Source organism: Rhagoletis zephyria, unplaced genomic scaffold, assembly GCF_001687245.7.
Source record: "Rhagoletis zephyria isolate East Lansing unplaced genomic scaffold, Rhagoletis_zephyria_1.1 Rzeph_scaffold_00291, whole genome shotgun sequence".
In the NCBI taxonomy this organism is placed as follows: Eukaryota; Metazoa; Arthropoda; class Insecta; order Diptera; family Tephritidae; genus Rhagoletis; species Rhagoletis zephyria.
Genome location: NW_016157375.1, coordinates 79,469 through 101,497, shown reverse-complemented (window position 1 = coordinate 101,497; position 22,029 = coordinate 79,469). Strand labels below are relative to the sequence as shown.

The 22,029-nt window shown below is 34.3% G+C and overlaps 1 protein-coding gene across 1 annotated transcript in view; it reads right to left on the bottom strand.

Annotated features, from left to right (window-relative positions):
- fws (Conserved oligomeric Golgi complex subunit 5 four way stop) overlaps nucleotides 1–22,029 on the bottom strand; it is a 75,005-nt gene that overhangs the window by 15,358 nt on the left and 37,618 nt on the right. The window lies entirely within an intron of this gene.

Genomic DNA, 22,029 nt, shown 5'->3' with positions numbered 1-22,029 from the left:
TTTTAAAGTTTTTTCTGAAACTTGAATGTAACTCTGTGCGGAGAATGAGAGAATTGAAAATCAGGTGATCTCAGCTGTTTTCAAATGTAAACAAACAAAATGGCGCTTTCCATACTTGTAAGCCTATACAATGATGTGAAGTAACAAATTTTCTATTTCTACGTACAAAATTGTTTGTATAAATTTTTAAATTTCCAAAATTCTTCTTTGTAAAGTTCAAAGGCTTCTATATAAAATAAAAACTAAATTGAAAAGTTCTACAAGCAAATTTATACATATAGAAAGGTTGCTACTTCATATGTATGAGCGCCTGGTATTGGGAAATAAAAATATCGCTTTGTACAAATAAAAATTTAGTTCGTTACATAAAATTTAATTACGTTTGTTTTTGTTTCAAAATAATTTAAGCTACTCAGGAATAAGGTTGTTTTTATACAACCAAACAATAAACATTTTGAAAAGATAGCCGAGTGAATGCAGATCCTACTGATTCAACCATTTTACAGCTCTGTTTGAGAATGACGTATATTCCCTACCAGTAGAGAAATAATCGGTAGAGAAGAGTTACAGAAACAAGCTACTGACCTAGTTATTCTCGGACTAAATCTATTAAAACTGTCTTAAAAACAAACGGATTTCTATTAAAATATGGTAAAAAAATTTAAAGTTCGGACAGCGTTTTGGACAGAATTTTTTAATATAACTTTTTTGCGTGAGTCTGGACTTTATTTATTCTCCCGCTGATTTTTTAAAAAGTTAAAAATTATTATGCTCTCTTTTAATTTTTTACTTCTTCATCGCTTTGCTACACACATATGTAGGTTAAAATTATTGTACATTTTATAACATACTATTTGCAAAAAAACTTGGATTCTTTTTAGGCAAAAACTTCATGCCACCAACGTAAAAGTCTCGAAAAAAAATTTAATAAAAAAATCAATGCTAAAATATCGACCCCTGATTGCGATTTTATCGTAAACGACAAAAGGTAAAATTTACAGGAGCGTTTTTTTTTCAATTCTCCCTTAAACAGTATACAAATTTATTTGGATTTAAATGGACAACAACATTATTAAATGCTAGCTTTCTTATGGGACAATTTTTTTTTTGCATACCCTATTATCTAAAGGTAAAATGGCGTTAGGATATTTTCCTTGAACATGCTGAGAGGAAAGCTATCAAAGAATTTGCGTTTGCGATAGTTTTTATGTTGTATGTTATGAATAATCTGGACGTTTATAAACGAACAAAAATAGTTTTTTTTTATATTCATTTTTATTTCAACATAGAAGAAAAATACTTATAAAAATAAAATATTTCACACAAACAGGGTTAAAATTTTTAAATTCGTGACCGTATTTTCATTGTAAGTGGGATTGTGCTACTATGATAGCACAGCCGAATCATAGTCAACTCATGTACAGTAGTCGAAAAAATTATAGCCGCACCAAATTTTGACAAGTTTTAAAATATTATTTTTGATGTTATTTAGTTTTGGTTAGTCTTTTATAGTTCATTCTTTAACAACATCCGTGTAAATACAAGTTTAAAGGCAGTGTTACACGATTGGGTATTTGCCGAAATTTGGTGCAAATCGTATCCCATTTGGGTAAATACCCAGATATTTTTCTTTATCCCAATCACGAAAAATGATTCGCTGAAATTTTTCAAAAGAAGATTGCTGTATTGTACCAATCTTTTAACTACAAAAAAAACTTTGTCCCAATTTTTTTTTTTTTTAAAGTACAAGTTTCAAATGGCTAAAAATTACGGTTGATTTTTTGGAATTTTTAAAATAACTCGAAATTTGTACGAAAGTTTGTTGAATTTATTTTTAATATTGCACAAAGTTGGAAACTTGGATTTACACGGGTTTTGTTAAAGAATGAACTATATTTTTATAAAAAAGAACATTTACAACCAAAAGTGTAAGCAAAACAAACGATAAAATTCATTTAGCTTTTTTCCAGTAACGGTAAATATTCAAAGTCTGTGATTTTGTAGGACGTTGTAACTAGTATTTGTGATCTATTTGCAACAAAAAATTTTTTCCGATAGTTTGTCGCTTACGATAAAATCGCAATTAGGGATCTATATAACGGCTTAACTCAATTTTTAAAAATTTGTTGTATAGAAAAAATACCAGTTTTCTTCTGCTTCGAAATAGATACTAAGCAAGTATTTTTGCACTAAATAGCAGGGTATTAGTTATATTTTATTTTTCGATATAAATAACTCCCTAGGTAAAACTCATTTTATAAAAGGAATTAAGAATATATGTAAAAATTTTTCTCCTTTTTTACCAATTGTGAGTACAGAAATTACCACAAATTCTTGTCGTTTTCAGCACAAGTACACATTTGTTGCAACTCAAAATGCAGGTAGGCAATTCCATAACTATCTTTTTGTAGTATAAATTCAACTTACACGCAAACTCCACCTTCCATTCGTAGCACCTTAACATCTGTCATTTTCGTGTCTTAACTTTGTTTTGATTTCCAATGTAGGCACATGCTGTCTTAACATTTTATTTTTTAGCATGTATGTAAATGTATGCGCTTTTAAATAATTTATTTTTGAATTACTTGTTATTTATGAAGGCCGCCACTCTATTTTCATTTATTAATGATGTTTCCTCAAATAAATGCCGCTCGAAATGAAATATTAAGTTGCCAAACGTTCAAATGACATTTGATGTTAAGACAGCCATGTTAAGACACCAAGTCATAACATCTGTGTCTTAACATGAGAAATTAGCGGTCTCCACGTAACATCATGTCTTAACATTCATGCTTTAACACGAGAGATGACAGGTTAAGTTAAGTATGGTTCCTTTTATAGGTATTGAAAGTAGTGTTAGTTAAGCTTCTCTAGGGAAGTTACGTTGATGGCATGACATGTTTGCTTAAGTGTTCTTACACGATATGTATTTTCATCTGTAAATGTGACAGTGTCGATACACATGTAATTGCATCTGTCTGTCAAATTCACAGTATTTAATTAATTATTTAAAATTACGTTCTTTGAAATCGAAAATAACCAAACACAAAAATTCTATCTGTATATCAGGTGAAAATAGAAACATTTCTATTTCGTATGTGCATTAGACCGTTCGTTAAAAATAAAATGTGGTTTACCGGGCGGAAAAAGATGTGTTTTGGTCTAAAAATAAGCTGCGCAAAATTTTATTCGAATATGATAACTCTAAGTACTTGCGCGTTGCATTTGAAAATTTAGAAAACCATATGCATTCTGGGAAAAAAAATTCCAACAAAATAGTTGAAAGTCGTAAATTTTATAGTCATTTGCTATGTAAAATAACCCACACAATCTGAATATGAGGTCAAAAATTAAAAAAGTAGAATAGGTTTTAAGAATTTGCGAAATTATCGTTTTTTTTCAAATTGAGAAAACAGCATTTTCAATTTTTTCCAAAAATATCCGGTTGTGATTATCACACCACAAAACCACCACCAGACTAAAGGTCTTTGAAATCCCTACGAACCTGCTATACAATGTTTTGCAATCAAATTATCAGTTTAAGAGTTATCTGCCAATTTATTAGTGAAATCGGACACAATTTTAAGTCGCATCGTTATTCTACTGTGAATTACACCTAAAAGCTGCAAACTTTTTGTTCTTATTTTTATGCTATGTTAAAGCTTATTTAATTTCAAAGTATATAGATCCAAATTTTTTGCAAATCGATTTGAAAATAGAAAAGTTATAGCAAATTTAGTAAATGACATTGGATTCAAGCAACGTATCGATACTGTACAGCACATTTGATTGTAAAATAAACTAAAATATCATTTCCAGTGACATGTTATGCACATCGCATCGGGCGGAGCCGAACATTAAATACCCGGCGCAGGTACTAAGTATATGATTTTCACCTTTGCGAAAGCTACAGCTACATGGTAAGCCGGTGTGTATAAATTTTAAGTAAATTTGCGTTTTTAAATTTCGCAATATTGAAGTTTCAAGCATTTCTGAAATTTGCCGTTATATGAAAAGTGGTCGTAATTTGAATCTGATTCCAATAATTTTCAACGTCTTGCTTCTATGTGGCAAGCACAATAATCATACCGAGTTTGGTACAAATTGGTAGAACGGTTACCGAGATACATATATGTGATCATAAGTGGGCGGTGCCACGCCCATTTTCCAAAATTTTATCATAAACGTATTTCTTGGTAAAGAATTGTTGCAAGCATCAATTTTGAGTAAATTAGCTTTAATATTTATTGATTTATCGAAGATTTCGTATTTCTCCAAATTACCGTTATATGGGAGGTAGGCGTGGTTATTGTCCGATTTTAAAAATTTGGTATGCTGTAGCAAGACTAACAACTGTGCCAAGTTTGGAAGAAATTGGTGCAGCGATTACCAAGATATACACATGTATCCATAAGTGGGCGTGGCTACGCCCATTTTCCAAAAATGTACAATATTTTTATTTTTCGTCTAAAAATTATTGTAAAATATCAATTTTGAGTGAATAATCTTCAGTAGTTACTAAAATATCGCAGTTTTCGTATTTCTGAAAATTACCGTTATATGGGAGGTAGGCGTGGTTATTGTCCGATTTTGCCCATTTTCAATACCATCCGTCCTACGCCCGAAAGAAGTGCACATACCAAGTTTCGTTAAGATATCTCAATTTTTACTCGAGTTATCGTGTGCACAGACCGACGGACGGACAGACAGTCACCGCTTAATCGATTTCTCTTTGTCATTCTGATCATTTATGTATACATTTGTCTATATCTATCTCGATTCGTTTTGCCTGTTACAAACAACCGTTATGTGAACAAAGTTATAATACCCTTGTGCACAAGTGCGCTCGGGTATAAAAACAGCTGACAATAGGTTTGTTTCATTAAGCAATAGTTTTAAATATTTTTTAACAATTGTTACAAATTATCACGCTTTGGCCAGCAAAAAAGTTGATAAAATAAGATAAATTGAGATAGCAAAATAACATTTGATTTTTAGATAAGGTTTGGAAGTTTCTGCGGGATACATTTATACTTGTAAAACTGAAACAATGGTACTTATTGAATGTATTATGTATTTATATTATGATCCTTATTTTCAAGTAATACTACGCTCAAAAGAATGTCTAATAACCGCTTGAAAAGCTCATCTGGTCAACCTAGTGCCCAGTAGCCAAATTCAATAAAATGTGGCCAAATTTGATAAGAAAAGAATATTTCAGAAAAAGCTTGTAAAAAATAAAACTATATTTCATGATTTTTTAATAAACAAGTGCCGATTTATTGTGTGATGTATATTTTTTTCGATATGCTTCTACAAATTGAAGCACCAATTGTTTTTGCTCCTCATTTTTTGTCAATATTCGATTGTAATCTTTCATAAATTTAACACCCCGCTCAGCTGTGTCATTTACAACGAATAAATCTCGACAAAATTCGAGAGCGTCTATATAATCTTCATTTTTTCCCCAATCGGACGGATCCATCCGTAAGAAGTCAGAAGACAAACCAAAGGCAACGAAGAAATTTTTAGTTTTGTAGGACACGAAATCTCTAATAGTTTTGCCAATCAAGAGAACGGGATTTGAAATTACTCTATCTTCACTGAATTTTACGTTTGGCTCGACCGCTTGCAGTGCCTTCCCCATTTCTCGTTTTTCCTCCACTGGCACATCATTATCAAAAAACGCTAAAGCTGTTGTCTCCGGCATTAAGTACCATAAATGACTTTTGAACTTTTTCAAAACCGCATTGGATACCACTGCATCAGTTTGGGCGTACTCAATTGCATTTTGTAAAAATTTTAAATCTTGCATTGGAGCCTTAATGGGATTTGTGCACTGGTACCAAGCTTTCATATAAAGGCGAATGAGGAAAATGCAAATATCTCGTAAACTATTAAATTCTCTTGGCGTCAGTTTGAACTGTTCTCGAAAAAGAAATATCTTCAGGCAATAAATAGTTTTCGACATAAACCGCGCATGGGATGTTAGGCCGCATGTTCGAAAATCACCACTAGTACCACCTAAAAAAGCAAATGCTAGCTGAAGCAGCTCCTTGTAATCCCCGCGAATCTGGAGGTCTGCCAGACGTCCCGGTTTTCCCGGACATGTCCCGGTTTTAGACTATTTGTCCCGGTGTCCCGGTCCAACCTTAAAATGTCCCTTGTTTCGTTTTAGTGTCCCAGTTTTTGATTTGATTGCACAAATTTGAGTAAAAGTTCAAAAATCACTACACTAAGAGAAAAAACGCGTTGTAATATTCAGAAAAATGTTATGAATTCACTGAGGGAAATAACGCATAGTAGTGCTGAAGTCTAGAAAAAAATAAGTCTGATGAGGAGATGTGGTGATCTCCGAAATAGCTGCTATAACTTCTACCGCTGTGACTTTGTTGCTTTTTCAATTTTTCCTAATGAACAATCGTGGTACAAAGCTCAATAAAAATATGAAAAAATANGAATAAAAATATGAGAAAATAAATAAAATGTTAATAAGCCACAATATCATTGAAAAATGATTTGATATTTGATTATCGTTTAAAAATGTTCGTATTTAAAAATAATATTTTCATAACACGCACGCGTGGTGTTGATTCAAACTCAAAGCAATCGGTAATTGCAAATCGCTACATTTTAATATGGGCGTATTTGAATTGAATATTTCTATACTAAATACTAAAATTTGTATATTTAAATGTATTACGAGTTGGGTTGGTGCTCTTTCATATGCGTATTTTTTTAATTTAGCACGCTTTTTTAATTCTAAACATCTTTCTCTCAGTGCACCGGTTTAATTTGTGAAATAGTCACATTTTGAGATAGTTGAACTTTGCACAAGCAATAGTTGATGATTAGTATATGTACCTAAATACGTTCAAAATGACATGCACAGAGTTTTACAATTATATTAAGGAAAAGACAGAAGTTTTGAAACAAGTTCACAGCAACGAATAATATGACTGATATTTTAATGTTATCTTGTACTTAAGTTTTTTTCTTTCATGAAACCTAGAGTACTTGAAAGTACAGTGCCGTACAAAATTATTGGCTCGGAGGCTCTTTCATCAGATCACAATTTCTGATCAGATCTTTTATATAAATTTTGAAAATGTAGCTTTTGAGCCAATTAATAAAGTCCAAGTCTGAAGTTGCCAGCAAATTTCGTTGATTTTTAGCATTTATTTTTTTTTTGCTGACAGTGTCTTCCATATAAAAAGAATTATCGAACATAGTTTGTATGGAAGAAAATCTCAGTAAAAACAATACCAAAAATCAACTAAAATTTAATGGGCTGCAAAACTTCATTATAAAGTCTGATTAGAATGTTGCAAATTTGTATGCAAATTTATTAAATTTTCCAGAGTTTAGCACAAAGTTTAACAATTTTATATTTATGTTTTTTCATATATTTAGTATAAACTGTATTTTTATAAAGAATAAAAAAAGGTTCATGTATTGTGAAAAATTCTCTGTGCTTTAGTTGTGATAAGTTGTTTTGTTTTGTTGGCGTACGTTGTAGTGATCTTATGATCTCATGTTTTTATGTTTTTGGTTTTGTCTGTCAAAATAAAATTTCATTACATCCTTTCGCACGTCGAAATGAAAGAGAAGGCCCTCCCTAAAGTGTCCCGGATTGGCAACAGAGATATCTGGCAGCCCTAGCTTTATGTCTTCCCACTGCAGCTCTGTTATTTTTTAACGAACAATTTCGTCTTCAAGTCCACTTTGTTCCATTCAGCAGCAAACCGATTAAAAATTGAAACTTCTGGTGCGCTGGAGGCTAAATATTTTGTCTCGAAAACGTGCCTCAATACGATTTCGAAAATGTGGTGGCGACAAGCAAGACTAATGAGATTTCGCCCGAGATGCTTTTGCAAGAGAATTGAGGCTCCATTTTATTTAAAAGAAAACATTCGACATTTGCTATTTTGTTTGTCCGTAAACTATAGGCTTAAGTTGTTCTTTAAAATGTCCACAGTTGCAGTTTTTTCGTATAAACCGCCAAGCCATGATAATTCGTAACAATTGTTCCAAACTATTACAAACTATTGCTTAATAAACAAGCGGTTATTAGACATTCTTTTGAGCGTAGTATTACTTGAAAATAAGGATCATAATATAAATACATAATACATTCAATAAGTAACATTGTTTCAGTTTTACAAGTATAAATGTATCCCGCAGAAACTTCCAAACCTTATCTAAAAATCAAATGTTATTTTGCTATCTCAATTTATCTTATTTTATCAACTTTTTTGCTAGCCAAATCATGATATTTTTATTTATTTTACAATCAAATGTGCTGTACCGTATCGATACGTTGCTTGAATCCAATGTCATTTACTAGATTTGCTATAACTTTTCTATTTTCAAATCGATTTGCAAAAAATTTGGATCTATATACTTTGAAATTAAATAAGCTTTAATATAGCATAAAAATAAGAACAAAAAGTTTGCAGCTTTTAGGTGTAATTCACAGTAGAATAACGATGCGACTTAAAATTGAGTCCGATTTCACTAATAAATTGGCAGATAACTCTTAAACTGATAATTTGATTGCAAAACATTGTATAGCAGGTTCGTAGGGATTTCAAAGACCTTTAATCTGGTGGAGATCTTTTTGTGGTGTGATAATCACAACCGGATATTTTTGGAAAAAATTGAAAATGCTGTTTTCTCAATTTGAAAAAAACGATAACTTCGCAAATTCTTAAAACCTATTCTACTTTTTTAATTTTTGACCTCATATTCATTACATGGCAAATGACTATAAAATTCACGACTTTCAACTATTTTGTTAAAATTTTTTTTCCCAGAATGCATATGGTTTTCTAAATTTTCAAATGCAACGCGCAAGTACTTAGAGTTATCATATTCGAATAAAATTTTGCACAACTTATTTTTAGACCAAAAGACATCTTTTTGAGCCCGGCAAACTGTATATTTAAAAAAAGTTAAAATGACGAACGGTCTAATGTGCATGCATCTGCTTTGTACAAAATCTAATTTGCCTTTACACGATATGTTTGCATTTCCATATGTAAAAAGTGGCATGTACAAATATCGTGTAAGAACACTTTTACAGGTCTATTCTGCGCGTTACCGAAGATTTCGTAACCGGGAAATTTTATTACCAAAAAATGTTACCAGTTCTTGTCACCGCGATTCTAGGAACGTTGGTAATGCAGTTAAATTATTCAGCGATTCAGCTATGAAGAATTGTGCAAATTCTGGCATTGCATATTTCACGGGGTAATACTTTGTTACCAGCTTATGAGATGGTAACAAAATTTACCGGTTACAAGAGTACACAGAATGCGAAAAGGGTTTAAAAATTGACAGGAACTTTATTTACCGGTTACAAACTTTTTATTACCAGCGCAGAATAGGCCTGTTAGTAACTATTTCTGAACCAGCGAAAAAAACTTGAATTTTTTTTATGTGGCTCATTCCACGGTGAGGGGTGTGACATTTCAACTCATATCTTAAGGCTTAGTTATTAAACTGTAATATAAAATTTTTAAAACGAGTATTTTCTAATAGGTTTCCGAGGTATACACAATGCCTAGAAAAAAATTTCAAAAAGAATTTAATCCAAACTAGTTATATGAATTTTAGCTACTACTTACTTGTATCAGAGTTTTTATGCTAATTATGTCTTCTGCTTATGGTTTTAAACAGGGAATGAAACCGAACCCGTAACCGTGTAAAACCGTTTCGTTTTCAAAACCGAAACCGTAACCGCTATCTTGACCTGAAAAGGGACGAAACCGAAACCGTTTCAAGCACAGGTTTCAATCGGTTTCCAGAAATTTATAAAAATCAGCTGCAGGATCTAGCAACCAAAATTTTCTTTCTTCAATAGCATAACTGTGCCGTTTTACAAAAAATGACTTACATGACAAATTTGTTGACTAGTATGTGGATAGCTTTACTTTTAATTCTAATATATTGTGACTTATGGCAACACTGATAAATTAGCTGCAATTCAAGGCGAATTTATACAAGGCGGTAGCAGTGCTGCCGCTGTCACTTCAGATGACGAGGCTGATGATTTTGAGTTAATGCTAATTCCGATTATGTTAGTGGACTGGAAAGTTCTGAAATTATCCGTCCTCTCATAAGCTTGATATACAGTTCAAAGGCAAAGAATTCCATTTGTATTCTCTATCTTTTCATGTATCAACTATTGCAAAAAGTTAAGTAATAACGAAGATATTGGTCAATATAAAAAGCTCACGCTCACGCTCGCATTGAACTGTATAGCAGACTTTAGTGGCCTTTGCCAATCAAAGACGGCAAGAATAAATTATTGATGTTCTACAATATTGGATAAATGTCTTTGCGGAAACCGCACTTAGCTCAGTTAGCTAAAATAGATTTAGCTGTTCCTGCAACCAGGTCAGTGTGAAAATTCATCTAAGAGAGCCAATCTGAGTAGTAATGCAGTGGATTCGATTTCATTGATAACAACTAATCAGTTGTATGGGCTACAAATATTTAAATAAATTTGCGAGTAAGATGTGACTCTTTTTAAACAAACGATTATTATTATATTATAATCTTTATATTAATACGCTAACATAAATTTTGTCCGCGTTCGTTTAGCGATACTGCCGAACCGATTTCAAAACCAAGAACACCATTGGAAAGGCATTTTTCCGTAGATGAGCAGAGTTTTTATGGTTTCAAAATTGGTTGAAAATTATGGCCAAAACCGTCGTTTAAACATTTCCGCTTATGTGTACAGATGTTGCTGCAACATGTTCAATTTGACATGTTTCCGCATGATGCTTCACTAAAGACAAATATGAAGATGAAGAAATAAATTATAACGATGCAGTCAAAAAAAAGGCAAAAGTGAAGATAAAGACGAAAATGGAGACGATGACAGACACATAAGAACTAGGGTAACTGAAAGGGTAAGAAAATTTCTTGACTTTTTCGAGTGGAACTTCTATAGCGGAAGTTGGTTGGTTGGGAGTAAATTGTCAAATTCAAGGGGAATAATGCACACGGAAATGGTTGTTAGCGGTTTAGCGGTTTGAGAATAAAAACAAAAACAAATATGCCTAGAGATAAAGGCAAAAACGAAGATCAAGGTAAATTTAAACACTTTAAGGTAAATGTGAAGAGGAATATGCAAAAGTAAAGATAAATATGAAGAAAAGGATGAGGATGAAGATCGATATTGCTATCGATATAAAACTCGATATTGTAATCGATAAAATAATCTATATTTCTATCGATACTGTTATTGATTAAATAACCGCTATTGTTATCTATACAATAATTGATATTGTTATCGCTATGTTTAATGATCGATACTGATGATTGTAATATTTATCGATGAATGAATCGATTTTGCAATCGTTATATTTTTCTATATGTTTATAGATATTGTTATCGGTATTTTTATCGACACAGTTATCGACAGGGTTATCGATATAATAATCGGAACATGAAATGTGATCACATTAAATGACATCACATCACATTATATTACATGATACGATGAAACATCACATGATATTACATCACATAATATGATATCACATCACACGATATCACGTGACACGACATCAAATGATATGACATCACATTATATGGCATGACATCTAATGACTTGACCTCACATGATATGACATCGTATGACATGACATGCCATTACATGACGTGGCATCACATAATATGACATCATGTTGTATGACATCACAGGATATGACAGCACATGACATCATATCCTATCACATCACGTAAAATTACGTCATCGCACCTCATCTCATCTACGTGAACAGATAAAGAAAAGGATAACAACAAGGATATGAAAGATAAAACGAAGATGAATACCAAGGTAAATTTACCTATTTAAAAACCAAAACCACCGTTGGAAAGGTAATTTTCTGTAGATGAGGAGAATTATTATAATTTCGAAATTGGTTGAAAATCGTCGTTTAAAAATTTCCATATTTTTGCAAACTGTTCAATTTAAGCTATTTCGCATTTTGTTTTACTTCGTATTTGGAATTAATCTTTGAAATAAAGATAAATATCAAGATCAGCAAGTGATAACGATGAAGACAAAAAAAGAAGGCAAAAGTGATGATAAAGGCGAAAATGGAGACAATGAGAAATACATAAGAATTAGGGTAACTGAATTGAAATTTTCCAATAGGAATCGAAATAAAATTAGCCATAAAAGGTACCGAAATTTATCGAATCATCGAAGTTTATAATTATCGAAATNTCTTTGAAATAAAGATAAATATCAAGATCAGCAAGTGATAACGATGAAGACAAAAAAAGAAGGCAAAAGTGATGATAAAGGCGAAAATGGAGACAATGAGAAATACATAAGAATTAGGGTAACTGAATTGAAATTTTCCAATAGGAATCGAAATAAAATTAGCCATAAAAGGTACCGAAATTTATCGAATCATCGAAGTTTATAATTATCGAAATTTATCCGTCCTTATTAAGTTATCGCAACGTATCGAATTATTCAAATTGATCAATGTTTATTGAGTTGTCGAAATTTATAGATACAGAAACTTAGTTGTTGAAATTTACGGATAGTTATCGAGCTATAAAAACGTGTGGGATTATCGAAATTTTTCAAGCTAAAGAAATATATCAAGTTATCGATATTTATTGAATTATCATTATTTATAGACTTAACGAAATTTATCGAGTTGTCGTAATGCATGGAGTTCTTTCAACTTATCGAATCGAATCGAAGTTTATGGAATTTTCAAAATATATCGATTTATCGAAATTTCAAGGTTATATAAGCTTATCGATTTATCACTGCTTATCGAATTTTATCGTGTTAACAGAGTGTAACGAGTTAGCTTTCGAAATATGTGGAGCTGTCAGCAGTAAAAATTTATAAAGGTATCCAAAGAATTTACATTTTCGACTTATCGAAATTTATCGAGTGTTTAAGTGACTTGCGCTCACTTAAAGTTCTTACGTGACTTGCGTTTATAAATTTCTTGCCTAAATGCATCCCTGCAGGACTTCCACACTACAAGCATCCCTGCTGTTGTTGGAAGTTCGAAAAATGAATTTGCCTTCCAGTGTTACCAGCAGACATACTGAATTCGCCTTTACAGTGTGGCCTATAAATATAACTTCCGCCTTACCATCCTTCCTTCTTTCATTTTCAACCGGAGAACAGAGCGCACGCAAGCAACGTGGCAATTCGATACACCTTATTTTCTTAACGTCAACGTGGGACCTTGGCACATCTATTTTATACCCTCACATCGTGGGAATCACCATTTCTCATTACCAGGGAACGGATTTTATGGAAATTGCCTTTTTTTCTGCTAAAGAGATAGAGTATATTCGATTAAGAATGTCCACGACTTAGCTTTCCCTGATTCCATATATACACATTTGATGTTGCCTTTTTTTTACCTTTTGTAAGATATTTGCANGTCCTTATTAAGTTATCGCAACGTATCGAATTATTCAAATTGATCAATGTTTATTGAGTTGTCGAAATTTATAGATACAGAAACTTAGTTGTTGAAATTTACGGATAGTTATCGAGCTATAAAAACGTGTGGGATTATCGAAATTTTTCAAGCTAAAGAAATATATCAAGTTATCGATATTTATTGAATTATCATTATTTATAGACTTAACGAAATTTATCGAGTTGTCGTAATGCATGGAGTTCTTTCAACTTATCGAATCGAATCGAAGTTTATGGAATTTTCAAAATATATCGATTTATCGAAATTTCAAGGTTATATAAGCTTATCGATTTATCACTGCTTATCGAATTTTATCGTGTTAACAGAGTGTAACGAGTTAGCTTTCGAAATATGTGGAGCTGTCAGCAGTAAAAATTTATAAAGGTATCCAAAGAATTTACATTTTCGACTTATCGAAATTTATCGAGTGTTTAAGTGACTTGCGCTCACTTAAAGTTCTTACGTGACTTGCGTTTATAAATTTCTTGCCTAAATGCATCCCTGCAGGACTTCCACACTACAAGCATCCCTGCTGTTGTTGGAAGTTCGAAAAATGAATTTGCCTTCCAGTGTTACCAGCAGACATACTGAATTCGCCTTTACAGTGTGGCCTATAAATATAACTTCCGCCTTACCATCCTTCCTTCTTTCATTTTCAACCGGAGAACAGAGCGCACGCAAGCAACGTGGCAATTCGATACACCTTATTTTCTTAACGTCAACGTGGGACCTTGGCACATCTATTTTATACCCTCACATCGTGGGAATCACCATTTCTCATTACCAGGGAACGGATTTTATGGAAATTGCCTTTTTTTCTGCTAAAGAGATAGAGTATATTCGATTAAGAATGTCCACGACTTAGCTTTCCCTGATTCCATATATACACATTTGATGTTGCCTTTTTTTTACCTTTTGTAAGATATTTGCATTTTTTGCGTTTTCTACCTTTAAAAAAGTGATTATAGCATTTAATTTTTTTTTTTAAGATTAAAAAATATACACATGCCCATGCGGCTTATAGAAACGCAAGGACCTCTTGCCAAATTGGTGTTGGAAAAATTCAAATTCAAATTCGTTTTATCAGCTAACGTAGGCTTGGAGACAATAAGGGGTGTGGATAAAATTGTAAAGGGCGAGGAAAACGCCCTTATTCCTGATAATATGAACGTTTCAAACGTTCCATATTTAAATTGGGCTCTACTTGTATCAACTTACGTCGAGCGCATATTTAGTACATTCAAGGATTTTCTTCGGGAAAATCGAATGAAAAGCCTGCCAGAAAACTTCAAAATGCATCTTGTGGTTCAATGTTACTACAACTATACAGATTCAAGTTTTATGAGTTAGAAACTCGAAAGGATAAAATAGTCAAAGATTCAAAGTACAAATTTTTCATATAATGAAACTAGTTCAGTTTTTCTCTTTTTACTTGTAACATAAACATTTCTAAAATAAATGTATTTTTTGATTGTTCTTCGTATTTTCTGTCTTTTTTTAGTGCCTTATTTTGCTTTTTTTTTGCAATACCTAGTGCCTTTTCCTACCTTTTTCGCTATTTTGTTTTGCCTTTTATTGCCTTTTTTGCAATACCAGTGCCTTTTCCAGCCTTTTTCGCTATTTTATTTTGCCTTTTCCAGCCTATTTCGTTATTTTATTTTGCCTTTTTTATAGGTGTTTAGGTCCTTAAAATCCCTTCCCTGCTCATTACCATTCATCAACATTCATAAGTATAACATCCATTTCATACAATCATTGATTTTCATTTGAACACATATATGTATATATGTAAATACAAATTCCCATTGTACTGATAATATTTTTCTCATTGAAATATCTAACATTAACGCTTAATGTCATGTCATGAATTTCCTCTTGAATTATATAAACTTAAAATAAGTCATACAGTCCACTTACATAAATTTCTCATTCATTTCTAAATTGTTACTTACATACATAAATTGCTCATTCACTTCTCAATTATTACTTACATACATAAATTGCCCATTCATTTGCAAAGTGTTACTTTAGATCCAATTTTTCATTCACTCAACAATTACCAATTATATAAATTTTCCTCAAACATTAAAACTAGTTAGTAAGCATATTTGTTAAATAAAACCTGAATTGAAAACGAATTCACATAACTCGCTTCATTCCGCAACATCGAGTTATCGGATTTTAGTGTTTTTTAAATTCTTTGAACTATCGATATGTATCAAATCATTGAAATTTATCAATAAACTGGAATGTATCGGGTCAATTCCAAGTCTTGCCGANGATGTGAATTAACAAGTGGCAACTCAACTTCGAAAATCAAGTTCGAAAGAACAATAGTCGCCTGGCCACACTGCCTGCGACTGTCATTTTTACATGTGCATTCTTTTCAAATTAGACTTGACAGCGAACGGCAGCTTTTTCAGCAGTATTCACAGCGACAGTTTTTTGATATTCAATTGCGAGTAAAATTATTTAAACACATTGCCCCAAAGTCTGCAAGACATAAGTAAGTGTTTTTTGACAAAAGGTATAAAAGTTTAGCCGACCTCCACCTGGCACAAAGTTGTGTGTGCGTAAAGGTCCGTGGCACTCAGGATTTCCGAACCACTAAAGGATGTAAAACACCATCGCAATAAGGTGCTTAAATACTACACATCATACATAGTGAGCAGCAGCGCCCAAAAATTTTCCCAACCAGCGAGGGAGCACTAGCTTGCAGCCGCTTAAAACATCGAAAGAAGCCGCTAAAGGACTTCCGTAAATATTATCATAGTCGACCAAGGTGACCGGCCAGCGTAGGACAAGAGAAGTATGAGCCGTATCAAACAGCGCATGTAAGTCCACTATCCTGTTATTTTTCACCTATGTACATACATACATTTTACCGTTAATCGACAACGGCATTCATATATACGCTTGTAAAGGGTGTCCGGTGGCAGAATTGGGTTTTAGATTTACAGTTTCTACCTAACCGCTGAGCGTATCGGCGGGGTGGGGGCAGCGTCAGGTTCGTCATTCGTGCGGGTTATTTAATAGCGATGTCTCAGTGGACGGGTAAACAACATGCGTTCGCAATCGAAGCGTCTTTCAAGGTCAGTGATTAGTGTGCAACTGCTCGTCGTAGATTTTGGCCACGTTACAATATTCGACGTTTTCCCCTACGACGATCTTACCCCTATGGATTTTTTCGGTGGGCATACCTCAAAAGTAAAGTCTACGAAAAAAACCCAGCGACCATCTCAGCACTAAAAAAATATCGTTCGTGAGGTTAATGGTATCCCAACATTACTTCTCCAGCGAGTGGCTCGGAGTACGGAGGCCAGATTTGAAGAGTGTATCCGACGTAACGGTCAACATTTTTAGATGAATGATTTTTAAAAAACAAAATCAGCACTTGTCTTCTTTGTAATAGTTATTGAAATAAACTTTTATCATTAGTAATTCTTTTTTAATTTAGCTTTTAATTCCTAATTCTGCCACCGGACACCCTGTATGTATGTATATGTATATATATACATACACGCTTCTTAACGATTTGCAGATCGTACTCGTTAACTCGCCCTAAAAACATTGCGTTATGTATGTACATAACGAATCAGAGTGGTTTGTTTTGTTGTTGCCAACTTCAGCGCCGAGTTTTTGCTTTTACTCGTTGCTTCTTTCTCATTCCCATACATATAAAAGTTGCGATCCCGTACGAGTCCGGACTAGTCAGAAATAGTCAGAATCAGTCAGATTTTACTGGAAATCGATCCCGTACTCGGTTCTCTGACTATTGAGAGGACAAAAAAGAGAGTAAATACGGTTCTCTCTCTGTCAGAAGTTACCAGTTTTAGTCCGAGAATTTTTTGCTGGTAAATTCTGGAAAATGTGTCAAACGATCAGCTGTAGTTTGTTTGGCAACCAAATTGTAAACAAAAGAAAAGTTCGATCTGCTAATTCATGTTGAAAAGTATTTAATTACTTGTTTAAGTGGATTCTAATGAAATTGAAAGTATTTATGGTTATTTACATGTGTGAGATGAGTGTGTTTACATACAAAATAAGCAAAAATTTACAACCAAAATTTGGAGGTTATGTTGAAGTTGACAGAAGTTACCATTTTGTGCGAGAAAGCGATCCCGTACTTTTCAATGTCACTCTCTCGCTCTGAGCGAATTTTTATTTTTTGACAGTTTTACTAGTCCGAGTCCGAGGAATACGGGATTGCACCTAAAATCTCCTTTACTCGTTAGTAAAAATTAAATTTGCACACTCGCGCGGGCTTTGAAAACCAACCACTATTTTCTTATAAGATTCGTATCTGTCGCTGTATTTATTTGGTACATTTGCGTTCTGTACCACGAAATACATACATATATACATACATATGAACATGTATGTACCCAGTGGTGAAGACAAAACAAAGATTCCCGCCAAGTTTGGTATTTTGCGTATGTCAATATCTGCTTGAGGTATATTGCATATTGTCATTAAAGTGGTTTATTCGCGTTACGACAAAACATGCGTACATATGTAGGTATGTAAATCCCTTCTATTCTCCGATTCGCATTCGCGCAAGTATAGCATCCCTGACTTGCAGATTTCAACCGGTTGCGCCGGCGTTCAAACCCAACCACTCGCGTTCTTATTAGATTGGATTTATCGCATTATTTACTGTGTATCGCACCACATACATACATACTCGTTTGCACAAACGAATCGTTCTCGCGTATTTCGGGATTTTTGTGTTAATAAATACATTAGTGTATGTACCTACAAAACTTTGAAAGATTACATCAAAGTGCTTTGCTTATTACACCAGTTCAGTAGTTTTTCACTATTCAGTATTCTTGCGTATGCATTTGTTTTCTTTTGTACTGCTCAGTGTTCACCTATTATACTACCATACCGGTTGCGCCGGTGTTAGGACTCAATCATTTTAAATTCTTATTCGATTTGCATTTGTTTACATTTGTTTTCTTTCATTGATCTAAATGCTTTTGCAAAGTGATTCATTCGCGTTAATTGCTAAATCGTAAAGATTAAAATACAGTAATTGCCCGTTACGTGCCTAAACACAGTTTTCGGCAATAACTAATATCGAGTTCGTTTCTCAAAACTTGCGTTAAAACCCAATTACTTAAATTCTTATTAGATTTGATTTGTTTACATTTTTTACCCATTGAACTAAATACTTTTTGCAAAGTGCTTTATTCGCGTTAATTGCTAAATCGTCAAAATCAAAATACAGTGGTTTGGTTGCGTTAATTACGCGGTATGTAAACACTAACAGTCGTACGTTTTTACGGCAAGTTGCATTACGTGTACGTATCTCTCTCTCAAGGTTGTTTGGTACGTTTGCCATTCACCTTAACATACGTCGAAGGTTCGACTAATTTTTTATCTCTCCCTAAAGGTTGTCTGGTACACTTGCCATTCACCTTAATAGACGTCGAAGGTTCGACTAATTCTTTCCCCTCTCTCTAAAGGTTGTTTGGTACATTCGCCATTCACCTTAACAGACGTCGAAGATTCGACTAATTTTTTCCCCTCTCTCTAAAGGTTGTTTGGTACGTTTACCATTCATCTTCCCAGACGTCGAAGGTTGGACTAATTTTTTATCTCTCTCTAAAGATTGTTTGGTACATTTGCCATTCATCTTCCCAGACGTCGAAGGTTCGACTAATTTTATTATCTCTCTCTCAAGGTTGTTTGGTACGGTTGCCCTTCACCTTAACAGTCGTCGGAGGTTGACTAATTATGCATCTGTTTTCCTGAGTTTAAGCTCCAGGAGCTTGCGTTAATATACCTAAATCACGTTCCCATTCCACCTACAAAAAAGAAAAAGGCCCTATACAATCCAACCTCTCGACTTTGCCAAAAGTGTCTAGTTGCGAAGTAAATAAAGTTTTCTTGGTTGCATCTAGTTACCTCACGTTAAGACACCAAGGGCTTGCGATCTATATCTCTTCAGGAATGCGAGTTAGGCTTTTTACTGTTTACAGTAACCCGATTTTTCGTCTTTGCAATACATAAGCACTTCCGCTTTGCAAGTCATGGCGACTGAATCAGCAGTAATGGCAGATTTTCTTTTTGACTCCAACAATATTGTAACTTTCTGTGAACATTTTGAAAAAGAAGATCCGGAATACTTTGCTGGAAATCAAGCTTCAGGATCTCAATGCACGATGGGAAAGTTTACAACTCTCATATCGAAAGGTCTGCCTTATTGATGAAAAACATGTTCCCACCGACTTCAAAGAAGAAGCGGGTAACAAATTCCAATTATGTACTGATAGTTTTTATATTTGCAAATCGCATATTCTCGACCAGCTTAAAATATTTCAAGGTAACCCCAGCTACCAGGCTACCACCTCGCGTAACTCTTCTGCTTTCTTCGACAATTCGGTTCCGTGCATCAAAGTCCCACCTTGTGATACCTAGATCTTTTATGGTAGCTATGAGGACTGGTCATCGTTTCGTGATATGTTCACGGCCGTTTACCTCAATCACCCGAAACTTACCCCTGCTCAAAAACTGTATTACTTACGGAATAAGACTCGCGGAAAAGCTGGTAGCATTGTCAAGTATTATAAGTTATGTGACGAAAACTTCTCCCTAGCTTGGGACGCTTTAAGAGCTCGTTTCGAGACCAAGCGAATTTTAATCGACAAGCAACTTAAATTGCTATTTAACCATCCCTCAGCTAGTTCGGAAAACAGCGAAGCAATCCAGAAAATTCAAAACACAATTAATGATTGTATCTCGTGCCTTAAATCCCAAGGGGTTTCCGTGAGTGACTGGGACCCTATACTAATATATCTATGCTCGACGAAGCTACCCGAGGAGACACTAGTATTGTGGGAACAGTCCCTTAAATCCAGAACAGACCTTCCGAACTGGTACCAAATGGATGAGTTCCTCACCAGTCGATATGAAGTAGTTGAACGTTTGTACAGCTATAAAACAACCAAGGCACGAAGTTCTTTCCCCCAAAAGGCATCTGCGAAGGTGCAGTCTTACCATTCCCAGGAAAAGTTAGTGGCGAAATGCAAATTATGTAGTAACAACCATCCCTTGAAGCTTTGCCCCGAGTTTCGAAAACTCTCGGCTCAAGAACGTAGCAAGTTCGTCGAACAAAATAATTACTGTTCTAACTGTTTGGCCTACAACCATCTTCTCAATAACTGCCAAAGCATGTTTCGATGTCTTCACTGTAAGAAGGCTCATCACACCATGTTGCATGTCAAACCAACTAGTAAACCTGAAGCTAAGGCTCCTGTTAAGAAACCAACGACTCAACAATCCCTGAATTCCACGTCTTTGCTGCATACCCAATCTCTCGAACCTTCCTCCAGTCATACAAAACACCCCATTTTCAATATAACTGAAGGCACTTACGAGGACTCTCCCACATCCTCGGCTGTAAGTTATCCCCCCGTTCAAGCGAATTTTTCGACGAACAATGAGAAGACGCATCTTCCCACAGCCCAAGTGCATATCAAGCACATGGGCACTCTCTTTACCCTAAGAGCCTTAATAGACCAAGGCTCTCAAAAATCATTCGTGTCAGAAAAGGCTCAAAGACGTCTGCAGCTTCCCACCTATCGAGAAAATTTCTCAATCACCGGAATGGGCGGGACTATCGTTGAAAATGCCAACAGAGTTTGCCAACTTACCATATTCTCCAAACGTTGCAACATTAGCATAAACACTAAGGCCATTGTCCTTAAAAAACTCACCAGCTTTCTCCCATCATTCCAACTTCATAAACCAAATCTCTCAGAAATTAAGGACCTAGATCTTGCGGATCCCTATTTCTATACCCCTGGCCCAATTGACCTAGTAATAGGTACCACAAATCCTCCTTCAACGAGTCAAGCATCAAATTTGTGGAAGTCTTCTTGCTCAAAACACCATTTTTGGTTGGTATTTAAGTGGGCCATTGAAGTCTATTGAGTGCTCCAGTTTTCATACACATGTTGTTGAAAACTCAGGCGAAAATCTCAACTCTCAACTTAAACTTTTCTGGGAAACCGAAGAAATAACTGAATCCCACCCACCTTCCGATGCTGATGCATTTTGCGAAAAATTTTATCAAGACACCACCTATCGGCAAAGTGATGGACGATATGTAGTCAGATTACCATTTAAATCCGAGTTTCCTTCTCACCTCACTCTCGGTCCATCTCGTTCGCAAGCAATGAAGCAAGCGATTCGAATGGAATGGAAAAACCCCGATCTCCAAGAAGAATATAATCGAGTATTAGAAGAGTATCTATCCCTAGATCATATGAAACCAATCACTCCCTATGAAATCCATAAAGATGGCAAATATTTTTCATATTATCTCCCTCACCATTCAGTTGTTAAACCCGAGAGTAAGTCCACCAAAGTTCGTGTGGTATTTAACGCCTCTAAACCTTCAGCGTCCGGAACTTCCCTCAACGACATTCTCCATATCGGCCCCACCTTACAATCTGATCTCATGTTTGTCATTTTGAATTGGCGATTGTACAAATATGTCTTCAATGGGGACATACAAAAGATGTACCGCCAAATC